Here is a 20,429-nt window from a genome sequence, read left to right as displayed (position 1 = left end):
GCGTAACTCCCAGTACGTGCAGTGTACTCGGTGGAGACCTCGACTTTTGGGTTGGCGATGTACGCCCCGCATACTAAAGATGTTGAGTTTTGTTGACTTTTAGGGTTTTGGTCAACATGTGGACTTTGAGTCAAGGAAGGGTAAAATGGTCTTTTACCACTCTGAGGAATTTTAATAAGGGGTAAAGTCTAGTTGTGGAAGTCTATATTAATTAAAATGATATTCATTATGATTAGGCGAGGTTGAGTCTTCTTTTGGGATTCGGAGATGGCGAACACGTGACATTCTAGACTTTCCACGAGGTGAGTTTTCTCACTATACTATACCCGGAAGGGTTTTATTGTGTGACCGGAAGGTCGAATATGTTATGAGTTGTATGCATTGTATATGATAAGTTAATCGTTTGTATGTGCTATGTATGCTATGCTTGATATGGGCTGGAAGGAATTATGTTATGGGTCGGAAGGCATATATGTTATGGGCCGGAAGGCGTCGTGATGTGGACCGTAAGGTTGATGCAGGTAGGATCGGAAGGTTTACCGAGTCGGGACGGAAGTCCCGTGAGACACATGGACCGGAAGGTCAGGGCCTGGAAAGGCGTATGTGCGTAAGTAGTATTTTGGGAACTCACTAAGCATTTATGCTTACAGTTGTGTTATGTGTTTCAGGTACTAGCGAGGACCATGGGAAGATGCCGGCGTGATTTGTATACACTGATGAAGGAACTGTTTTATGATCATGGGATGTATTTTGTTACAATGACATTTGTTACACATGTGATTTCAGAATATTAAATGATGGTTTATGTTGTTTGAAAAATGAAAAATTGTTTTGAAAATTCACGTTTCTACACCAACTTAGCGAGTCACCAACTGTGTGAGTCACGGGACAACCCAGTCCGACTCGTTGAGTCTGCTCATCCACTCGGCGAGTTCATTCCATGCTCGAACTCAAATGGCCTTCTAAGGTCAGATATTTTTCTCTAATCTAGAGATCTAACCTTCCCAAAAATGATCATCACATAAAGGTCACATCTTGGCACCCATGCAACATCTACAAGGCTTCTTTTGGTGAAATAACCTCTAAAATGGTAACCTAAGTCCACAACTCAAAAGTAAAGGCATAAACCAGAGCATTTTGGACTCTCTGGACCTTCTAAGGATCTAGGTACCAATTCCCCATGGGACCTCTCACACTCCAATTACAAACTAATCAAGGCATGAAGAAATCCTAGATTTGACTATATCAATAAAAACACGAGAATAAGCTCTGAATAATACTTCAAATAGCTTCCTATGTCCAAATAAAAGTAGATCCAATCTCCCCAACTCTCCTAGCTTGATCTTCCTCTTCCCTTCTTGCTAACACACACAAGGATGATGAAGAACGACCTCTTTTCTCACTCACAAGGACTCTCAGTTGCTCTGGTGCTCTCAAGGACGAAGGTAGCCGCAATAAAGGGCTATAAGGTCCTTTAAAAAGGGCTCAGACCTGGGAAATTAGGGTTTTAGTCGCCAGCATGGACTCATCGAGTCCCCTCACCGACTCGTCGAGTCCACTTATTAATCCAGTCATCACCACGCGACCCTACTTGATGAGTCTAGGCATCAACTCGTCAAGGCTCTCTCTCTCTCTCTTGGACTCCCAAATAAATGATAAAAAATAATACCTGAAATCTAGGATGTTACATGATGGTACCCAGACATTAGATCGATATTTGAGAAGTAGCTCGATCCTTGAAGTTGGTCAAGTAGATCATCGATTCGAGGTAAAGGATAATGGTTTTTGATAGCGAGTCTGTTCACTTCTCGATAGTCTATCCACATACGGAATGATCCATCCTTTTTCTTCACGAACAAGGTCGGTGCTCCCTAGGGTGAGAAGCTTGGTCTGATGAATCCTTTGCTCAGCAGTTCATTCAGCTGACTGGACAGTTCCGGTATTTTTGTCGGTGCTAAACGGTATGTGGATTTGGCTATGGGGGAGGCTACATGTATCAAGTTGATTCTGAACGCGACCTGGAATACGCGGGGTGTTCCCGGAAGGTCTTCTAGAAATACATCGAGAAAGTTATAGACTTTCGGAATATCCTTGATGTCTTTCACCTTTTGTTTCTCCTCCACCACGTGGACTAAGAAGGCGTGGTATTCCTCGTGTAGATACTTCTAAGCCTTGATTCTTGAGATGATTTGTAACTTTGTGCCTAGTTTGTCACCATAAATGATGAGTGTTTTGCCAGCTGGCAAGTTAAGGCGCACGACTTTCTCATAACAGAAGATATCGGCATGGTGGGAACTTAACCAATCCATACGAATGATAACGTCAAAACTACCTATTGTGACCAACCTTAGGTCGATCTGGAACGAATGGTTGTTTAGAGTTAAAGTGCATCCTATGTATATATCTTTAGTGCTTTCTGTTTTTTCATTGGCCATTTCTATGGTGAACGTTTCATTTATCGATTGAGGTTTCTGTTTGAGTAACAGTTTAAGCTGGTGGCTCACAAAACTTTTCTCTGCACCACTTTCGAAAAGTATGCGTGCGTAAGAGTTATTTAGAAGGAAGGTACCAGTAACCATGGTGGGATCCCTCACGGCCTCCTTATGCATCATTGTTAGAACCCTTCTCATGTTTCCACTATTTCTATCTTTGGGCATTCCTTTTTGAAATGCCTCGTCTCACTACACCCGTAGCATGTGCGACTCACTCCAGTGCTAGCAGCTCGTGTGGTTTGTTGTGTCGGTGCTTTACAAAAATCGGGTAGTGTAGGTGGCAATATCGGAACACTTCATCGAGTGTTCCCATAGTTCTTGTTCCATTTTCTGCACCTCGTTCATCAGACAATACTCTTCTATCAACATAGATTTCAGGTCCTCCCAACTCATGGCATTGGCCACAGCTAGAGTCAGAGTTTTAATGAGGCCGTTCTGTTGGGTTTTGAGCAATCTCACACTTCCTAAGTGTGCATGCAACCCTAATAAACCTTGGATATATGTTTGTCTAAATACATGCAAAATAATAATTTTCCAAGGTTTATAACCTATCTAACATGGCATGGGGAACATTTCAACATAAAAGAGTTAGAAGAGATTACATACCTTTTGATGAGTTTGGTTCTAAGGAGTTTGAGGGCCAAGCACCAATAGTGTGAATGCCTCAAATGGAATCACAAAACACCACACACTCTTGGAAAACTTTGAGAGAGTATACACACTTGTAGAAAATCAGCCACACACAAGCACACACACACTAGTTCACTAGTTTCCTCTTAGGCTCCATTTCATGCTCCATAAGCATGCTTATATAGTGTGCATGGTTAGGGTGAAACCCTAATAACCCATGTCTCTTCCTTTCCAAGGATCCATCGGTTAAAAGCTCCATGGATCATCCATGGACTTCCACATAAGCCTAACCCATTAACAAATGAGTATTAGCCCACGCTATATAAAACAAATAGCCCATAATCTAATTAGTCTTCCTTTTAATCTCTAAATTAATTCATAATTAATTTAAGACTAAAACTAATTAAATAACGTAACTTCATATTAATATATTATAACTCATAATATATTGATAAACATATGTGTATAACTCTCATAAAATTATCCATAATAGTTTGGATGAGATGCAACCCAAATGGACAATGTCGGTCGGGTCAAGTATATACCAAATAAGTTATGGACTTAGACACCTTATCCAACAGACTCCCACTTGGATAAGTCTAATAATTGTATTTGCCTATAACTTCAGGAACCAACCAGCAATCGTAGCTCTCGAAAACTCCCTCGAACTATGAAGACTCTGTTGAACTATGAAGCGCCATTTTAGATAAGTGATCACATAATCCTCTGTTCTCATGATATCAGCCGGACAAACACATGGAACTTTGTCTTGCTTATTGTCTAGCAGTTGGTTCTCGATTTTCCGATTTGTTTGACGAAGAAATTCACTGAACACATCGGTTTAGTTCTGACCAGGCGTGGTACATGGGTAACACAAAATCATCGAGGGGCCCAGATATCGCTTCTATTTCTAGAAGGAACACATAAACTTTGACTGATATGCTTCTTCTACTACTTATTGAATTGTACACAAAGGCACGTTTTATAACATCAAGTTACTGATGCGTTTACGTACAATCAATGCACAAGCAAGTCATAGGTAACAACTCATATCTCTAGGTTTGAAGATTTATATGATATTATCGTCTCACGATTACTCGAGATAAATTCCATGAAGTCATACAAGTGAGCGTGGGTTTATACCGATACTCATAACTTATGAGTACTCATGAATGTTGTAGCAACCATTTCCATGTCTAAACACCTTTAAGGCATCTACAAACCAATTTCATGACAATCTTGATTCATACCTACTTCCGACGTATGATCGACTGTGGAGGTTTGAATAAATTAATTATTCTGGAAGTCAAAACATGCAAAACTGAAACAATAGTAAATAATTGACAATGATAGTAACACTTTACTCATAAATAAATCACAAATTTTATTCATCACCAAATGTCGATTACATTTTACAAGTTTCAGAAAAACTATCTAATCTGTAAAACTAATATCGTCCCTTAGCCCGATGTGTCTCGCATGCTGAAAATGCTTAACCCTCGTCAGTCCCTTCGTAAGGGGATCTGCAGGATTCTCATCCGACGATATCCTCCTTGTCACAAGGAGTCCTTCTTCAATCTTGTGTCTTATGAAGTGATATTTTTTGTCAATGTGTGGGGATCTGCCATGATCTCTTGGTTCCTTGGCTAAGGTAACCGCACTATTGTTGTCACAGAAAATCTCTATAGGTTCCTTAATAGCTGGTACAACTCCAAGGTCTCCGATGAAGTTCTTTAGCCATATCGCCTCCTTCGCTGCTTCACTTGCTGCTATGTACTCTGATTCACAAGTCGAATCAGCCACCGTCTCCTGCTTGGAACTCTTCCATGAAATTGCCCCTCCATTTAAGGTAAAGCTCCAGCCCGACTGAGAGCGGAAATTATCCCTATCAGTCTGAAAACTAGCATCACTATACCCTAATACTCTCAAGTCATCACTGCCACCAAGGGTAAGGACCCAATCCTTAGTCCTCCACAGGTACTTGAGAATGTTCTTTACCGTAGTCCAATGAGCCTTGCCAGGGTTCCCTTGATACCTGCTGACCATGCTCAAAGCAAATGCCACATCAGGACGGGTACAAGTCATAGCATACATGATCGAGCCAACTACGGAAGCATACGGTAATTGGCTCATCTCAGCTATCTCTGCCTCTGTACTCGGACTCTAAGTCTTACTAAGTTTGGTATTGCTTTGGACCGGTAAATCTCCTTTCTTGGAATTCTCCATGTTGAACCTTTTCAACACCTTATCCAAGTATATACTCTGACTAAGTCCAATTAGTCTTCTACTCCTTTCTCTTAATATCCTTATCCCTAGGATATAGGCAGCCTCCCCTAGGTCCTTCATAGCAAAGCATTTCCCAAGCGAGGACTTAACCTCCTGCAAGGTTGGGATGTCATTTCCTATGAGTAGTATGTCATCCACATACAATACCAAGAAGCTAACTATACTCCCACTAGCTCTGACATACACGCAAGACTCATCTTCGCTTCTCGAGAAGCCAAACTCTTTTACCTTCTCATCAAAACAAAGATTCCAGCTACGAGATGCTTGTTTTAATCCATAAATGGATTTCTCAAGCTTGCATACTCTATTAGGGTACTCTGCACTTACAAAACCCTCTGGCTGATTCATGTACACATCCTCAGCCAACTTACCGTTAAGGAAAGCGGTTTTGACATCCATTTGCCATATTTCATAATCATGAAACGCTGCAATGGCTAACATAACCCTAATAGACTTAATCTTTGCTACCGGCGAGAAGGTTTCATCATAATCAATACCTTGAGTTTGAGTAAAACCCTTCGCAACAAGTCGAGCCTTATAAGTATGCACATTTCCTTCCATGTCTGTATTCTTCTTGAAGATCCATTTGCACCCGACTGTTTTACGGCCTGGTACATGGTTAACCAAGTTCCAAACTTGATTGTCATACATGGACTGTATCTCGCTGTCCATAGCCTCCTTCCATTTAGCAGACTTCGGGCCTGCCATGGCTTCGTTAACACTGCTAGGTTCATCCAAATTTACCAGTGTACTATCACTAAAAAACATATCACCTTCCGTAGTAATATGAAAGCCATAATAAAACGAAGGTGTGTTCCTAACCCGTGTGGAACGCCTCGGAGGTACAGACTCGTCAGCTGGATCAACAGGAGTTTCCTCCTCAGGTTGATTGCCAGTGTCTGAGGTTCCTTCACCAATTGATTCTTGAATTTCTTCAAGATCAATCTGCCTTCCATGGTCTCCTTGGCTTATAAATTCTTTCTCACGAAAGATCCCCCTTCGTGCTACAAAGACCACATTCTCACTGGGTCTGTAGAAGAGGTAACCAAAGGATTTCTGTGGGTAGCCGAGGAAAATACACCTTTCACTTCGGGGTTCAAGCTTATCATGAGTCTCACGTCTCACGAAAGCCTCGCAACCCCAAATTTTGATGTGGTCTAAATTGGGAACCTTTCCAGTCCACATCTCATGAGGTGTTTTGGTAACCTTCTTTGTAGGGACTAGATTAAGGATATGGGCGGCAGTCTCTAAGGCATACCCCCAAAAAGAGATTGGTAACGAAACTCGACTCATCATAGAGCGAACCATGTCCAACAAAGTTCGATTACGCCTCTCAGCTACACCATTCAGCTGTGGTGTTCTGGGATGAGTCAATTGTGAGACAATCCCACACTCCTTAAGATAGTCAAGGAACTCGGTACTAAGATACTCAACACCCCAATCGGATCGAAGCATCTTAATGTTCCTGCCCAATTGATTTTCTACTTCCTGTTTGAATTCCTTAAACCTTTCAAAGGTTTCTGACTTATGTTTGATTAAGTAGACATACCCATATCTACTAAAATCATCAATAAAAGTCACATAATACCGATTAGCATCTCTTGTGGCGGTTTTGAATGGCCCACAAAGATCAGTATGTATTAGGTCCAACAAACCCTCACCCCTCTCACAATTTCCAGTGAAGGGTGATTTTGTCATCTTTCCAAGTAGACAAGATTCACAATTACCATCCGATTTAAGGTCAAATGATTCCAAGACTCCACTCTTTTGGAGTTGGCCTATGCGTTTCTTGTTTACATGTCCAAGACGACAATGCCACAATGATGCTTTATCTAGGCTAGTAGAAGAATCAATATACAACACATTGTTTCCTAAGTTGTCTACAATCGACACAGTTTCATACACACCATCACAAGGTAATGCTTTAAAATAAAATACATTATTAAAGAAAGCATTAATACCACCACATTCATTATCAAACGAAAAGGTAAAACCTTGTTTGTATAAACTCCAATCTTGGAAACAAGTGAAGCCTTCCTATTCCCCATGATTAAGTTTATCTTCCCGTGCTCCACATCCTCACTTCTTCTTAGGCCCTGCAAATCAGAACATATGTGAATACTACATCCTGTATCAAGCACCCAAGAGGTAGAATATGTTGAGTAATTAGACAATATAGTGTAAATACCTGCATGGGTGGGTTTCACTTTCCCATCCTTTAGATCCTGCAAGTACTTAGGGTAGTTTCGCTTCCAGTGTGCCCTTTCATGGCAATAAAAGCATTCAGCATCCTTGGGAATGGCAGAAGGAGTGACAGAACCGTTCTTAGTCTTTGATGAGGAGCCTTCAAGAGACTTTCCCTTGGTACCCTTCGAAGGGTGCTTCCTCTTTTTCCCTTTGCCTTGCCCGATAGCTAAAACAGGGGTAGATGCTAGAGTAGGAGTAGTAGAGGTAACAACCGATAGCTAAAACATGGTGCTTCCTCTTTTTCCCTTTGCCTTGCCTGACGAGCACTCTGATGGTACCTTTCCATCAGGTCTTGGTGCATCTCAAAAGGGTAGAAATCTTCATATGACTTTTGGAGCTCGGCTGTCATCGTGGCCATCATGATACATGCCACCTTAGTAGCATCCCTCTCATGAGTCCTGAATTCAGCGATCTCCTCAGGAGTAGCAGTAGACTCATCAAGTTCTTTTAACTCCTTATCGAGGACATATTCTTTGTCCTCGTAACGAGTAACCATCCTGATGTTCCTAATCCAATCCATGAAGTTGGAACCATCAAAGATGACCCTCCTACAAATATTCATGAGAGAGAAAGAACCAGTTGGGTTAGAACCTGAAGCATTAGTGTTGGAAGACATCTGAAAGAAGAGAGTAAGTTTAGATTAGATATATAGGATCCTTAATAAGACACCCAAATGTAATATTAAGGCAAGGACCCAATCACAATATTTTATACTTAGAAGAGGGATGCCGTCATCTAAGTAATAATATATTTTAAAGGTAGGTGAATGACGATTCACCAATTTCCACCATGAAAATGAAATGATTTATTAGGTTTAATTGGATTTGAAATTCCTAGATTCTTTTGAGATTCATTTAACTTTTCAATGGCATGTTTCAATCTTGATTGTGCCCTTCAAGTTTTGTGACTAGGATGCCGAGGATCACAAAACAAGGTGTGAATAACCATGCTAATTCACTTGGTACCCTTAATATTATCACCTAATCAATGTGCCGGTTAACCACACACGCTCCATTGATCTGTGACAAACATTAAGTCACCCTTCGTGGTCCTTACTAGTCCTAGTTAGTGTGCCGGTTAACCACACACGCTCAACCAGCAACTTGGTAAGGTACAAAGTGTGAATTCCATGGACTAGCACCATGTTCACATTTTTCCTAAAATAACTAAGATTGGGAATTAAAAGAGTTTAGTTACTTTATAATATTCATTATACTTTTAATGAGGATTTAAAGTCATTGTTCTACCCGTTCGGCTAACGACCCTCCACCGATCAAGCAAGCGGTGGGTGAGAATGGACACTCATTAAGTCGCCATTTTATAGGCAACAACCTTATACCCACCTTATAGACCGGCTTCGTGAATGAGGCCTACTAACATTAAACGACTTATTCTTATACATATATATAATAATTAACCATTAATGTTATAAATAGTATAAGGGTTGAATTTTAACTATTAAAACTCTAAGGGTTGGAATTAAAGTTTATTAAAGTGTGTGAAACTTTACAAATTCCAAAACTTGAGGGCAAGTTTTGTAACTTTGCAAAACTCTTCATTTCATAACTTATGAATTAAAGATTCATAAAAATGAAGACTCTTCATTTTCATGTAACTTATGTGTTTTAAGTGTGTGTTAAATAAAGGTGACCTTTGGAAATCCATAACTTGAGGAAAAATTATGGACTCCATTAAAACACATAAATGATCAAGAATTAAACCTAAACAATTCAGCAAATAATTCCTATCATTTTCTAAATTCATAAGAACATGAACATGATCATCAAAAATTCAAGAATTATATGAACACATAAAATCATGGAATTTTGATATATGCTATTGAAAATGGATTAGAACAACCATTACACCAACTAAAATAAGTTTTATAACACCAAAACAGTTTAGGGTAATGTTTCTAGTCCATTTCCAGCAGCAAAAGTCGAAAAATTGCACTCTTTCGATCCTACTCGTCGAATGCATGAACTTACTCGCCGAGTAGGTTGAAGTTTGCCTTGGACTCGTCGAGTCCTTCCCATGGACTCGGCGAGTACATCATGCAGACAACAATGATTTCGACTTTTATCACTATTTTGCATCAAGTATCAAACAAGCAAACTTGGCTTTGATACCACTGTTGGGTTTTGAGCAATCTAACACTTCGTAAGTGTGCATGCAACCCTAATAAACCTTGGATCTATGTTTGTCTAAATACATGCAAAATAATAATTTTCCAAGGTTTATAACCTATCTAACATGGCATGGGGAACATTTCAACATAAAAGAGTTAGAAGAGATTACATACCTTTTGATGAGTTTGGTTCTAAGGAGTTTGAGGGCCAAGCACCAATAGTGTGAATGCCTCAAATGGAATCACAAAACACTACAAACTCTTGGAAAACTTTGAGAGAGTATACACACTTGTATAAAATCGGCCACACACAAGCACACACACACTAGTTCACTAGTTTCCTCTTAGGCTCCATTTCATGCTCCATAAGCATGCTTATATAGTATGCATGGTTAGGGTGAAACCCTAGTAACCCATGTCTCTTCCTTTCCAAGGATCCATGGGTTAAAAGCTCCATGGGTCATCCATGGACTTCCACATAAGCCTAGCCCATTAACAAATGAGTATTAGCCCACACTATATAAAACAAATAGCCCATAATCTAATTAGTCTTCCTTTTAATCTCTAAATTAATTCATAGTTAATTTAAGACTAAAACTAATTAAATAACGTAACTTCATATTAATATATTATAACTCATAATATATTAATAAACATATGTGTATAACTCTCATAAAATTATCCATAATAGTTTGGATGAGATGCAACCCAAATGGACCATGCCGGCCGGGTCAAGTATATACCAAATAAGTTATGGACTTAGACACCTTATCCAACACGTTCCACCACGACAAAGCCGAGTCTGTGAATGTACACACTACATATTTGGCTTTGAATGCATCCCGACATCTACAGATTTCGAAGATGGCTTAGTTTTCTCAAATCATCTTGTCAATGTAACAACCCCTTCGTCACCATGATAGTTCATGGGCTTGCACTTCAAGAATTCTTTGTAGGAGCACATTCGTTGGTACCCTTGGTTTTCGCTTTGATTGGAACTATTAGTCTCGTATTCGCTTCTGTTGCTGTTACTACTTATTTGGGTCATGGCGGCAGCCACAGCGGCTGTTATAGTAGCCTGGAACACGGTAGAGTCCATCCGTGGAGGTGGTGGCGGTGGTGGGGATGTTTGTATGTTGTTCTTGCGGCTGTTTGACTTCCTTGGTGGCATACTTCTGGCATAAAGCTTAAAGGTGTAATGACGATAAGTCTTTGATAAGAGTTATGAATCAAGCATTATCGTAATGGAATGCCATGCTTATATATGTATCAACTCTTGTTGTTATTGAAATTTGCAAATAATTCATAAATGAAATTTACTATACTAAGCAAACAATTATATAACAGATAGCAACACCCAATGAAATAAAATACATGCCCATTTCATTGATAATATAGTACTAGTACATAGTTTTGTGAAAATTGACCTTTAAGAAGGTCTACATGAAAGGGTAGCATCAACGCTTACTCATAAATACAATAACCAAGAACGTGAGTAGTATAAGCCCTACTCACGGCGAGTGGTCTCCTGCAGGCCGTGGGATGAAGTCGTGGACGACTGCATCTCCACTATGTGACGCTCTGATGCAATCACCCTCTCCTCAAGAGCAGAGTGCCTCTCCTGGTGCTCCATTGTTTTCTCTCGTGCGGTGGTGAGGTCCTCCTAGAGGCGGTCGATGACACTGCATGTTTGAGGGTAGTCCCTCTCAAGCCATCGGGTTTGTGCTTCAGGAAACTCCACTGCATCCCCCAGTTCCAAGATCTGATTTGTTGAGGCCCTGGTCTAATCCCCGAGATGTGTGATCCGCTAAAGCATGATAGGAACGACCCTGTCTACTGGACCTCCTTGACTGAGGTTATAGAAACCTCGCTCCATATTTTAAGGAGAACGATGGCGTTGTTGTCAGCTCCATCTCTCCAAATCTTCTACCCAGCGGGGCGTGGGCCCCTAGTAGCCTAGTCCGTGTGCGGGAATCCTGGCGATGTAAGGAGGATTTATTATATTCGACTCTACATCCGATTCCTCCTCTGACTCCTCCTCGTCTTCTTCCTACTCTGGATTTTCTTTCGGATCTTCCTCTTCCTCCACTAACTCCTCAGGATCTTCTTTGGGATCCTCCTTAATCCACCCACCATTCCCCTGGTTAGGGAAGTAGGGGTCTCCAAGCATATGGAATCATGCCATGATTTCTGTGTATAGTATCTTAAATCTTGCATCTAATTCTTAGGGGTCGATTGGTTCGCTGGAATCTGTTGGAATCGGAAGGAATTGAAATTTAATTCCATCACTTTCCTATGTTTGGTTCAAGTTTTGAGAAGGAATTGGATTCTTAAATATGTCCAACTTTCCTTTCATTAAAGGAAAATAAATTCCATCTAGAAGATGAGGAAATTCAAATTCCTTCAAGTGAGAGTGTTGAATATTACCATATTACCCTTTTCATTTTTGACATTAAATATGAAAAACCTCTGTCACTACTCACGACCACCTCCACCACAACCTTCGCCACCATTACCCACCACCACAACCTCCGCCACCTACACCCACCACCACCACCGCCGCCGCCACTAAAACCCACCGCCACAACCACCACTGTCTCTACGATTAACACTAGTGATGTCACTACTACCACCACCTCCACCTTCATCACCACCACACATTTCCACCATCACCACCACTGTTACTTCTGTCACCATTGCCGCCACCACCACCACCGTTTACTATTTTTATAATTTATATAATATATTTTTACATATAATTATAAAAAAAGTAAAAGTAAGCAAAAACCAAAAATAGTAGTTCTATTATTTTACACTATACAAATTCCATTTTCCGCCAACCAAACAAAATATAATATTGAATTCAAATTCCATTTAATGCTAACCAAACAGAATATTGAATTAGATTCCAATTCAAGACAGATTCCAATTCCTTAATAGATTCCAATTTCTTCCAAAACATTCTATGAACCAAACGCCGCCTTAGAGTTTCTTGGTATTCACGGTTGGTAAGTTTTAGATTCGTTGTTCATCGCGATCATTCCTAAACACATTTTGGTCATATCTCTCATAAATATAGTTGATCAGGCTATATTTATCCGTGATATGATTACATAACTATTTAGGTTTAATCGTAGTGTCTAACTTATCTAAATACTTTTATACGGTTTTTATTAAGAGATTGTCCTAGTATATATGCATGTACGTATACTTTTATAAAATACTTATTATATTTTTGGAGTATACTTCTTATTTAGAGTATTTTAGCTCCATTCTATTTATACTTGTCTATCTTATGTGGTTTGATATACTTAGTTCACTATAAACAATGCTCTGATACCACTTTGTCACACCCCAAACTAGAAAAGCAGAAACGTCTGGGAGTGGATGACTTTCATGTATAGTATCACAATAATTGAATATAAATGATCAAATCCATACAAAAATAATTGAATATAAATGATCAAATCCATACAACCATCACATTGTACTCAAAACATTGTTTGTTTGATATCAAATATGAATAACAGAAATAATAATGTGACGCAACGATGCCCCATCCTCCAAAAAAGTATTTCATTTACCTCTTTACTGATTCCCTGAGAATACAAGTGATTTTGAAAAGTTTCAACAATTAGGTTGGTGAGTTCATAAACATTTTTGTATGAGAAATTGGTAGCTTTTCTTTTGTAAAAATAATAGAGTGTGCTTTCAGAAAATCCAATATTTTCTTTAGAAATGAACTGTAACTCTTAAACCCAAGACTAAAAATGTAAGTAATGTTGTACAGGGAAAATAGTGTTATGAAGTTTTATCTTTATATGAAACTACTTGACTGTATGTTAACCCCGCAAACAAAATGTTTTGTTAATACCCCATGTGAGTTATCATCACCATGCTAATGAGTAGTTGGCCTGCTACGCCGTTCATCAAGCATCTGAATGTTACGACATTTGTCACCCTAGACTAACTGGTCTAACAATACCTAACAGCCCAGGTGCGGGGTTGTCAATCCCGTATAGATCTATACACAAGTGTCACGCTCTCCCTACAAGACACTCTGGTTATAATTCAGGACTTAGTGTGTACTCTGGTAAGTACGGTGAAGATAAATGTATCACAAAATTGTATCAACCGGTTAACGTGAACTAAAACCCCATTTTTCTTGTAAATGAATGCATTACTCCTCCATAGTACATAGTGTAATAAAATAATTATAACTTTATATAATTATATGTTTCTTCTTTAATGATAGTGTAGAGTTTGTGACTCCCAAACTATACCAATTATAGTTTATCATGTTTGTTTGTTATGCCTATTTGTATAATCATTTATATAAATACATAGTAGCTATCTTTTCTAGATTCAAAATGTATGGTCAAAGCATCATACTTTTGTGTTGTTACCTACAAAATGGTGAAATAACTAGAATGTAACCTTTTTGTTTACAAAAACTATATGTTGGTAAAAAGTCTCAAAATCCTTGTAGGTTTCTAATCACAATTTTTTTTATGATTATATAACATAGTTTTTGTTTTGATTTTGTTAGCTTTGCATTTCAAAACTAATATATCACAAATAATTGTCTAAAAACTACTGATAACCATATTTCATGAAAATAATGGTTTATATTTGACATAGAGATGAAACATAGAAGTATTTGTGTGATAAACCAAATTTTACTTGTATTCCCCTCCCCCCCCCCCCCCTCCACCCCTCTAAAACATGAAAAACTCAAAAATGTGGGCGTATGAACTCACCTTGAGTGTGGTTGTGGTTCGGTAAAGAGATGATTATGAAGATCTTTATACCTAGAACACTTAGAAGTGGTTGATGAGCTCTATGAAGATGATATTATCCTAAGAGTTTTAACACATAATAATGTGTGTAAATAAGATGAAACTATTGTAAAAGTGTGTAAAAACACTAGATTATAAAGAAACACTTACCAAAATATCAAGAATTTGTTGAAATGGTTTAGCTTAATGAGGGGAAGTCTCGTTCTTTAGAGAATATGGAGTAATACAGAAGAAATATGGAGACGGTGGGGGGTTTTAGGGATGATCTCGGCCATAGATAAGGAGGGAAAAGATAAGTGATTTCAGGAAGTCCTTTTTACCTTGTATCAGGAATTTGTTGTTTGGAATTTTCATTGGATGCTTGACTGGTCGAAGTGTTGGATTAGATAAGGCAAACATGGAGATCTATGCGTTGGTTACATGTATCTATTATGATCTACTAGTTGATTACACTACTCGGTTATGGGATGAGTTTGTGAAGAGTATTGGGAATATGAATGTTGTTCATGGGATTTCATGTGCTCGATACTGGAGCTTGATTTGTTAATTTGCTTATGAAAAGGAAGATATTCTGGTTCCTGAAGGTGAACAAATGGCTGAATTCTCATTGTATCATTTTCCCAAGACTGTTGAAGATGATCCAGATATTATTCCAACTGTTGCAAGAATTACGGATGGAATACTTGTAACAGCCCGGAATCTCAAGTATTGTTGAAATTATATTTATGGGGTGTTTTAAGGGGGGACTCGGCGAGTTGGAGCCAGACTCGCCGAGTAGGATCGCAGACCTGGTCGCGGGTTCGCGACTGGACTCGACGAGTCAGATAGGGACTCGGCGAGTCTGCGCAGTTTAGCGAAAACCCTAGCCGTTTAGGTTTGGGACGTATATAATGAACTTATAGGCCATCATTGTCCGTCTTTAGCCTACTGAGAAGAACCCTAATCGGTTGTGTGCATCTGGAGTAAGGATTGAAGGCCATTGGTGATCTTGAAGAAGTTATTGTGCAAGGAAGAGAAGGGTTTGGCCAAAGGAACAGCAAGGGAATCAAGTTCTGAGGATTGGGGACACAGAGAGTGCACTATTCAGGTAACAATTCGGATTATAATCTGCTATGTTGATGTGTGCATGGATTTAGGGTTTATGGAACCCTTTTGTGACTAGATTGATTGTTATCCTTGTTCCCCAAATGATTATCACCCTGTATTAGGACCTTTAGAGGTCCAAAATGTCCCATGCCCGTGTATTTCAGGAATTGGTGAAGGTTTTGGATTGAAATCCTTATGCCTTAGGTCAACATGTAAATTATAAGTCTTGGGGTGTAGCATGAGCACCTAAATGAAGACCTTATGTGATGGACCAGTCGAGGAAGGCCAGACCTATGAATGGTCGGAGCAGTTATGACCTTAGGAAGCAGTTTGAGCGGCTGCATGGCATGGACTCGCCGAGTCAGATGAGCAGACTCGGCGAGTAGCTTGAAGAATAACTGGGACTCGTCGAGTTGTTCCTCAGACTCGGCGAGTGGAGTCGGGGTGGCCCCACGATTCTTCCAGGAGTAACTCGTCGGGTCAAGGAGGATACTCGACGAGTAGAAGGGAAAACTTAGAGGATTGGAGGACGACTAGACTCGCCGAGTCGCCAGGGTACTCGCCGAGTTCGGTCGAGTTGACCGTGGACTGTTGACCATAGTTGACCGCGTGTGATTTCTTAGGGTCAGTTATCGTGCAAGATAAAAGTATTAATAAGAGAATACATTATCCAGGGAGCTTGAAGCTCGGCGGATCAAGTGCAAGTGATTTCAGGAGTTGCTAATTTCCAGTATCCACGAGGTGAGTCTTCTCACTATACTGTACCCTGAAGGGTTTGACTGGGTGACCGGAAGGTCGGATATGATATGTGTTATAAGTGCTATAAATGGAAAGGTAATTGCTATGCGTGCTATGTATGTTTATATGGGCCGGAAGGCAATATGTTATATGACCGAAAGGTCAGATTTGTTATATGATATATGTGCTATATGTGGTAAGTTAAGTGTATTATGTGCTGTGTATGTTTATGGGCCGGAAGGCAATACGTTATGGGCCGGAAGGCAATGTGCTATGGGCCGGAAGGCGATTATCTCATGGGCCGGAAGGCGTTGTGTTGTGGACCGGAAGGTCAGGGCCTGGAAAGGCGTATATGCGTAAGTTGTATATTGGGAAACTCACTAAGCTTCGTGCTTACAATGTTTTGTGTTATGTTGTTTTCAGGTCCATTCAGTAACACGGGACGGCACCGGCTTGATTGTACACACCAGAGAAAGAGTTATGTTTTGGAGGATCCTGGTTTTCTATTCAAGTGAAAATGAACTATGTTTTGTAATTCAATTATGAATGAGATTTTAAACAAGTGTTCTAATGAAATGATTATTTTAAATGCAAAATTTTGCCTTGAAATTTACGGTGTTACAAATTGGTATCAGAGCCTTGGTTTGAGGGATTCGGATGCGCCTTCGGGTAAATCTGGACTCAAACTGAGGAAGTAAGAAAAAGTTTTCAAATAAATAGTTTTCTAAAAGTGAATAAGAGTTCAAAGAGAAAGCAAGAAAGAGCAATGTGTACAATCAGCCAGAGCCCGAACGGTGATTTCCCAAAATACCCTTATTTTTGTGTTATGAGATATGTATGATGCACTTTATGAGATATTATTGCATGCTAGAGACAGGCTAGGTATTTCATATGTTAGGACTAGAGTGGCCTGATTTGTGATGCGTTAGCTTAGGACTCGTTGTTATATGTGTTATGTTTTGAGTATGTGATGAGTGAGAGTATCCAGTTAGAACCCATGAGGGGTAGAGTTATAGAGTTTGGTGTTACTTTCGAGGATGAGCTGAGAAGTTGGAGTTATCACAGGGAGGGAGTCCTATGTATTCTTCAATGCTTGAATGCTGCTTGCTTTGTGCTTTGTGGAACGCTCGATGATGGGAGTCAGCTACCAAGTGAATATGACGATATTCAGGAGGTAGATGGCTGGCATCATTAGGAGCTCTTCAGCAGCTGATAGCAAAGAAGTGGGAGGACGACGGAAGAGACTAGGGAGTAAACCTAGCCAGATGGGTGCGCTGGTAAAGTAGAGGATTTCGCTGGAGAGCGGGCACGTGCGATGGGATTGGTGAAAGAGCAGGTCGAGCAGCTACTTAGGAGCTCTGGGATGGTCCGTGTGGAAAGTATGGGTAGATGTGGCAGGTAGTATGGGCCCGTACTACTAAAAGCAGAGGACCAATACTTGTTACAGGGAGCATTCCGAAGGTTCTAAGGAACGGATTGAGGAGTGATGTTATGGTTCGAGTACCATACATCGGAGCAGATTGAGAAGTGATGCTATGGTTCGAGTACCATACATCGGAGCAGATTGAGGAGTGATGTTATGGTTCAAGTACCATACATCGGAGCAGATTGAGAAGTGATGTTATGGTTCGAGTACCATACATCGGAGCAGATTGAGGAGTGATGTTATGGTTCGAGTACCATACATCGGAGCAGATTGAGAAGTGATGCTATGGTTCGAGTACCATACATCGGAACAAAATGAGGAGTGATGTTATGGTTCGAGTACCATACATCGGAACAAATTGAGGAGTGATGTTATGGTTCGAGTACCATACATCGGAGTAGATTGAGAAGTGATGCCATGGTTCGAGTACCATACATCGGAGCAGATTGAGGAGTGATATTATGGTTCGGGTACGATACACCGGAGCAGATTGAGAAGGGATGTCATGGGATGAGTACCATGGTTCGTAGTGAATGATGCTGGTGATTATTTTATTATCCGGTCATGATCGATGAGGTAGAGATCGGACGCTATGGGTTTTAGGCCTGCAGACCATGATTGAGTATGAAGAGGCATCCCTCGAGAGGAAAGGCGAGTGCCTATCAGAGTATTTTGGTAAGGAGTTAAACGAAGAGGAAAATTTCGGTCTGAGTTGAACAATCAGTCGATAGAAGAGAGGTCACCTTCTAGGTGGTTGGTGCTATTTTTGTTCGTGTGCAAGACACGGGAGGCCTAATGTTTCAGTTTTGGGTTTGGGGGTACACCCTACAGGTCGTATCGGTGATGATTTTCCCCAGAGTATCAGGTGGCATGTGTGCCGCGAGACAGTGACTTATCGGGAGCAGACAGTCAGTTGGGACTGAGGTAGTCGAGGACCATACCACACCTAATTGAGAATAGTAGGTTGTGTTATAGTGGTAGTAGTGGGGAGTTCAGTTGAGTTTTGCAGTGCAGGGAGTTTTCGTCTATGTTGGGAGTGGGTCCCTGTCCTTGGGACAATTCCGGGGTTAGAACATTGGTTGATGAGTTGAGGTGAGAGAAACGATGATTTTGCGGTGCAGTCTATGAGCCAGGGATGTTATTAAGCAGTTGAGATGCTTAGGTTTAGATTGGTATGGGATTTGGAACGATTAGAGGCAGTCGTGATGAGAAGTTCTTGAAGAGTTAATCAGAGGTTCAGAGTATAGAGGGTTGATTGATTTCCTTAAGGGGGGAATTATCGGGCGTTGCGTAGCATTCTCCTGGAGCAGGTGCGATTTAGCTGGTGAAAAAAATAGTTGTGGGTTGGTTGTGTGCTAATTGGTGATGGTTCGAACCCTAAGTGGGGGAGAACCGGGTGCAGTATGTAAGGAAGCAAAGATTCGACAGGAGTGTTTATAAGTGAAGTATAGAGATATGCTGTAAGAAATCATGAGACCAAAGGTGTCGGTGATCGAGGAAAAGGGTCAGGGTGAGTTAATGCGGGAAGTACTTGAGGAGGAGAACGAATGTATCCATGACAGGTGTTTGGTGTTGTTGCAAGTAGATAGAGAATGATTGGGCGGCCAACTCCCGGGGTCGGTATGCGTATCCTTGTTTGGATTTTGAGCATCGGGAAAAAAGGGGTTTCGGAGAATTATCAGTATATTTCGTAGCGTCAGCGTTTCTCGTATTCCAATCGAGAAATTACATGCACCGAAGTTGTAATGTGGGAAAAATGTAGATCTAATTATGGGGTTCAGAGGAGATGTATTATTGTGTCTATATGATTCTTGGGGCAGGAGATCAGTGGTTGTGGCAGGATCTTGTGATGTTTTGTTGGGGTATTCTGAGATATTCGGGTATGATATCTTTATTTTGGAGTTACTTGTGAATCCTGAATTGAATCGACGTGTGGCATATCAAGTATCTGTGAATCTAGTGGGAGCTCTTCAAGTATGGGCATCCAGGGAGGTTATTTGAGAGTGTGGATTTTCGCAAGGATGGGCATTTGTTATGTTGATTGCCTCCAGAGTCTGTGATGGATATTCGAGCCGTAGTACTCCCTACTCAGAGGGTGTTGTGATGCTGCGTGGAGTTGCAGTACCCACTAGAGGGCAAGAGAATTTCGATGTTGGAATGTTTTCGAGTAGTGCATGATGTGGAAGAGTTGGGTTTGAGTAGCCCTGGTGTTGAGTCCTTGGAGCTTGGATGTTGAGTCGGGGGCGAGACGGGGGTCTCCATCTCTTTCAGGAGATCCGGGGAGATACGCAGGGAATATGCAGAGCAGAAACCAGAGATTTGAGTTGAGATGATCCTCGATTGGATTGTATTTTTCTCACATGAGGAAAAGAGGATTTCGTGACTTGCGTGTCACTGGGCCGGGATAGTGGTCACGGGGAGGAAGTTAGTGGGACACTTGGATCATGATATGGGTGATGTTGGGGGCTCAGCTGTGGAGCCAAAAGATGATCTGGTATTCAGTCTTGAAGAGGAATATGAGAAAGGAGATTATCCTGATGACATCTAAGGACACTTTAGAGAGAGTGAACGATTTAGACGCTCGAAGACATGCTTCG

This window comes from Lactuca saligna, chromosome 1 (assembly GCF_052625555.1).
Source record: "Lactuca saligna cultivar CGN05327 chromosome 1, ASM5262555v1, whole genome shotgun sequence".
NCBI lineage: Eukaryota > Viridiplantae > Streptophyta > Magnoliopsida > Asterales > Asteraceae > Lactuca > Lactuca saligna.
Note: the sequence above shows the minus strand (reverse complement) of the source record.